General features: G+C 44.1%; 1 long non-coding RNA gene across 1 annotated transcript in view; it reads right to left on the bottom strand.

Moving 5' to 3' along the window:
- Window positions 1-3764, bottom strand: part of LOC121025628 (uncharacterized) — a 9009-nt gene extending 5245 nt beyond the window's left edge. Inside the window, exons 1-2 of the long non-coding RNA XR_005788110.1 lie at window positions 3564-3764; window positions 2230-2289 (exon numbers count right to left, since the gene is read on the bottom strand). This is a non-coding gene — a long non-coding RNA (uncharacterized LOC121025628). The remainder of the gene's footprint in view (window positions 1-2229; window positions 2290-3563) is intronic.
- Between the last annotated feature and the right edge of the window lie 1883 nt (window positions 3765-5647).

Here is a 5647-nt window from a genome sequence, read left to right on the forward strand (position 1 = left end):
TTCAGGCTCTGCACTGACAGCATGGGGCCTACTTGGGATTCTCTCCCTCCCTCTCTTTCTCTGCCCCTCCCCGGCTCACTTACACTTGCGTGTGCGTGCGCGCGCTCTCTCTCTCTCTCACACACACACACACACACACACACACAAAATAAATAAATAAACACTGGGGGAGGAAAAAAAGGAAACAGGAAGCAAGTTCTCACCAGACACTAAATCTGCCATCACCTTGATCTTGGACTTCTCAGACCCCAGAACCATGAGAAATAAATTTCTGTTGTTTATAAGCCATCCAGTCTATGGTATTCTGTTATAGAAGCCTTGGGGCACTAAGACAGGCATAAATGGACACTTCACAGAAAACACGTATGATCAACTGACATGTTAATAGATGTTAAACACCAATAATGATTAAGGAAATTCAAATCACAAGACCACAATGAGATGCTATTTCACACCTATTAGTTGGCAAAAATTTTAAAGTCTGGTTACCAAGTGTGGGAAAGGATATACATCAAGAGAATCTCTTATATATTGCTGTTAGGAGAGTGTATTGATATAATCATCTTAGAAAATAGTTTGACCTTATATCATGAAGTTGAACAGTCACATGCTCTATGATCCAGTAATTCTACTCCTAAATCCATCCCAGAGAAACTCTTATACAAGTATCTTAGGAGACATGTACATGTATGGCCATAGTAGCATTGTTCACAATATCAAAAATCTGAAAACAACCTAAATATTCATTGACAGAAGAGTAGATTTGATCAACTGTAGTATATTCATACAATGGATTATTATACACCATCAAAATAAATAAACTACAACAACACATACCAATAAGGACAAAGCTTAGCAATATAATACTAAGTAGATCAAGGCTGCAAATATTCCCTATAACTTGATACCCTTTTTATTTATGTATTTACTTATTTACAATTTTTTTAATGTTTATTTTTGAAAGAGAGAGAGAGAGAGACAGACAGACAGAGGGTGAGTGGGGGAGGGGCAGAGAGAGGGAGACAAGGAATCCGAAGCAGGCTCCAGGCCCTGAGCTGTCAGCACAGACCCCAACGTAGGACTCGAACACAAAAACTGTGAGATCATGACCTCAGCCGAAGTCTGACGCTTAATCGACTGAGCCATCCAGGTGCACCTTGATACCCTTTTTAAAAGTTAAAAACAGAGGCGCCTGGGTGGCTCAGCCTGTTAAGCGTCCAACTCTTGGTTTGTGAGATCAAGTCCCGATCCAGGGCTTATCAATGAATTCTACCTTGGCCACTGCCCTTCGTTTCTTGTTCTAGTAACTTTCACAGTATGTGAAAGAAAATGTCTTTTCTTTGGTTTGGGGTCCTTGAACCAGGGAACTGTCCCCAAACTGCAGCTAATAGATTGAGCCTTGTAAGTTCTTCTTGAATATGCTCGCTGACGCTACATATGCGCACTTTCAAATTACTGTGACTTGTTGAGGATGCCGACTACATCGTCCTGGGTCCCCTATTCCCTGTTTCTATTAGACTCACCATAATTGTTCTTGGACCTTAAACCCCTTCATATGTCCACCCTCCTTGTTGTTCCAGCTCACCCAAGCTAGGGAGGAGTCAGTTCCAGGCCCCACCTCGCGACCAGCCAGGTATATTACTGCCCCTGCCCCCATGAAAACTTGGATACGACTGTAGATGCTAGAACAAGTGTGGGTCAAGAGTGCACAGAGAGCTAAGCAAATGAAGAGAGGGATTTCTTTCTAGACAAAAGGATGCACTTGGGAAGACTTCATGCGGAAGCTCCAAAGGGCTTTTTTAGGCAAGAGCACAAAAGTGAAGAAATTGGTGAGGTGCATAAGAGCAAATCAGTCCACTTGGCTGGAGCAAAGCACAGAGAGCAGAGTGTGTTGGTTAAACAGGCTGATTCCGTTTCCTAGAGGACCTTGAATGACAATCAATGGAGCCTGGATATTGCTCACTAGAAAATGGGGAGTCACTACAGGTTTTTCAGAATGACATGATCAGAGCTGCTCTTCTTCAGTTTATGGAATATGTGTACAATTTATGGAACGGGCGGACAGTTTATGGAACAGGTGTACAGTTTATAAACTGGAGGCCCGTAATGAGTAGCCAAATTAAAGCAGTCCTAATGGGAAGGGATGGGGCGGGGGGGGGGGGGGGGGAAAATTACACGAGATTTAGAAGATACAAAATTAAAAGATAGGCTGTCATAACCAATACTTACCTCTTTTTTGGTTTCACTATTCATAGATGACTTTGAGACTTGCAGTCCAGGGCGATGGCACTGTGTTTGACAGAAATAAGGAATTCGGGTAATTAGGGTTCTGGTCACCAATTTCAATGTGTGTGGGTAGATTCCCCCCACACCAACCAGCTGGGTATCCTACAGTTTAACTCGATTCTGACACGACCTACCTGGACACAGCATTGATTCCACAGGTTAAGGGTTCAGTCCTACAAGACTGCCCATTCCCCACACTTCAGATGCCACTCACAAATCCAGATTATCACCTGTGCCTCGGACCGACCGGCCACAAACCGGAGGTCCCAACGACCACCTTCCATTCGGGATGCCAAATGCAAGTCCAGGTTGTCACCTGCATTTCTGATCGACTGGCTATAAATCAAAGGTTCCCAGGACCCCCTCCTGGGTTCAGTTAATTTGCTAGAGCGGCTGGCGAACTCCGGAAACATTTTACTTACTAGGTTGTCAGTGTATTACAAAAGGACGTAACTCGGGAACAGCCCGATGGAATAGATACACAAGGCCAGGCATGGGGAAACACAGGGCTTCCCTGCCCTCTCCAGGGCACCACTGTTCCCGCACTTCCTCACCAAACGGGAAGCTCTCTGAACCCAGTCCCTTCGGGTTTTTATGGAGGATTCATTATACAGGCATGATTGATTCAGTCACCGGCCGTGGATGCAACTTCCAACCCTTCTCCCCCCCCCGGAGGTTTGTGGGGGGGGGGGGGGGGGGTGGGTATCCCAAGTTCCAACTCTCTAATCATAGGTTGGTTCCCCTAGCAACCAGCCCCCATTTCAGTTACCTAAGGGCTTTCCAAAAGCCGCTCATTAACATAACTAAAGACACCTTTGTGGCTCTTATCACAGGAAATTCCAAGGGCTTTAGGAGCTCTGTGCCAGGAACTGGTGGAAGACCAAATATATATCTCTTATTATAAATCGCAGTATGACAGCTGGAGGAGGTAGTGGAGGAAAATCAGAGCCAGCTTACAACTGATCATGCTAAGCTGGAATCTTAGAGAAAGGTACAAATGGAGATATAAATTTCAAAGTCATGGATTTGGGGGGAGATTTATAAGGGAGAGGTGTACAGAAAGCGAGGATTAGATCAAAAGCAGAATCCGGGTGCAGGCAGGAAACAGGAACCACACCAGTGATCCTAACAGTGAAAACTGAATATAAAGGGTTGTTAACCAAGCGAAGGGTGGTTAACTACTGAAATGTAGAGACCTCAAAGTCGTAACAGAAATAACTACTGAGGAAAGGGGCTACCACTTGCAGGGCTGAAGGAAAAAGTGAACAAAGAAGTACCTTGGAAAATTCGAGGAGCCTCCCAACTCCCGCCCCGGCAAAGCTGAGATTCAGACCTCTGGATAGATGGGGCCACTGCTGCAGGAACTCATTATCCACCGCAAGACTGAGAAAGAAACCCACTGGAGGCAGCTCCGCAGAACTGTCAAGAGGAGCCCACCCCACAGAGAACACCGAAGGGACCCATAGCTCACCGAGCCAGTCAAGCCAATCACAGCAATGGGAAGATGAAACGAATGAGCAAACAGGAAGCAGAAAAGTCCTCCAGCGCCCCCTATTGGCAGAGCCTAACATCGAACCCGCTGCCAAAGGAGGAACTGTGGTTTGTAGAGACGGGCTCCAATTTTACAAAGTGGGAAAAAGAAGGGTGGGTTTGAAGCCCGGAGTCAATAAATTAATAACCGGGACATTGGTGGGGCGCCTGTGTGGCTCAGTTGGTTAAGAGGTTAAGTGTCTGACTCTTGATTTCAGCTCAGGTCATGATCTCATGGTTGGTGGGTTCCAGCCATGGTTGGGCTCTGTGCTGACAGCGTGGAGCCGGCTTGGGATTCTCTTTCTCTCCTTCTCTCTATGCCTCTCCTTTGCTCGTGCTCTCTCTGAAAATAAAATTAATAAACATTAAAAAATATGTATCTGGGACATTGGTATTAATCTAAACTTAGAGGATGGGAAAAAGAGACGCTGGGCAAGAAACAAGATAAACTTGAAATTGCAAGTATGACGTGTCCACCAATCAAAGTCCTAGAAACTCCACCGTATTTAGGTGACTAGGAGGTTATCAGAGATATCTGGGGTTTTTTCTTTCTAATTTTTTTTTAAGGCAAAACTAATCTATAGTTCCAGCAGTTAACCTTGGGAGATGGGATACTGACTGGGAACACAAGAGGGACTTTAGAGGTGCTAGAAACATCCTGTGTATTGATCTGGGTCGTGGTAACACAGGTGTAGACATAAGTAAAAATTTATCGAGCTGTACACTTAAGATTTGTGCACTTTATGTATATTATATCTCAATTTTAAAAATCTTTTAATGACATTTGTTTCAATGCTGTATGTTAACTATACTGGAATTAAAACAACATAAATTTTAAAAAATTAAAAGCACACTTGAAACTGAAACTAATAATGTTGTACATTATACTGGAATTGAAATAAAATGATTTTAAAAAATAACATTTGTTTCTAAATTTAGAAGATAATTTTTTACCTTCCCTGAGTAACTTTGGAAAATAAAGAAAAGAGGAATTCTAATTTCTGCAGTGATAGGCCATGATATTTGGACCAATTCTCCTTATGAAAACAACTACAAAGCCTGAATAAAATATTGTTTTTAAAACTTCATGAAAACAAACAGACAAACTTCATAAAAACATCGAAAAGCCGACAGGATTTTAAGAATCAGGTGAAAATTTAAGAGAAATCAAGTAGACAGGGAGGTAAACAGGGCACTTTTTGCTGCTTTTGCCCTAAGAAAAAAAGCATTCTGTAAAACACTAAGTTGCAGAATCAGGCTTTGGTTTTGAAAGCCAAAGTAGAGGAGTCCAATAGGAGACCTTGACCACACTGAACTGGGACAAAAGTGAACCAGAAGTCAACCTGCCACTGCTTTTACCTCTGCAGGAATGCTTGCCTGGACTCAGAAAGAATAGCAGGGAAAAGAGAGGGGCGCCTGGGTGGCTCAGTCCATTGAGCTTCTGACTTTTGGTTTCAGCTCAGGTTGTGATCTCATGGTTCGTGAGTTCGAAGCCTGCATCTGGTCCGACATCTAGCCCTGCGTTGGGCTCCTCACTGACAGTCTGGAGCCTGCTTGGGATTCTTTCTCTCTCCATCTCTCTTTGCCTCTCCCCTGCTTTCGTGCTCGTGCTTTCTCTCTCTCTCTCTCTCTCTCTCTCTCTCCCTCTCAAAATAAATAAATAAACTTTTTTTTTGAAGGGACAAAAAAGGGGCCCCTGGGTGGCTCAGTCGGTTAAGCATCCGACTTTGGCTCAGGTCACGATCTCACAGTCCGTGAGTTCGAGCCCCACGTCGGACTATGTGCTGACAGCTCGGAGCCTGGAGCCTGCTTGGGATTCTGTGTCTCCCTC

The sequence above is a fragment of the Herpailurus yagouaroundi genome, unplaced genomic scaffold, assembly GCF_014898765.1.
Source record: "Herpailurus yagouaroundi ecotype Mexico unplaced genomic scaffold, PumYag 67690, whole genome shotgun sequence".
Classification (NCBI taxonomy): domain Eukaryota; kingdom Metazoa; phylum Chordata; class Mammalia; order Carnivora; family Felidae; genus Herpailurus; species Herpailurus yagouaroundi.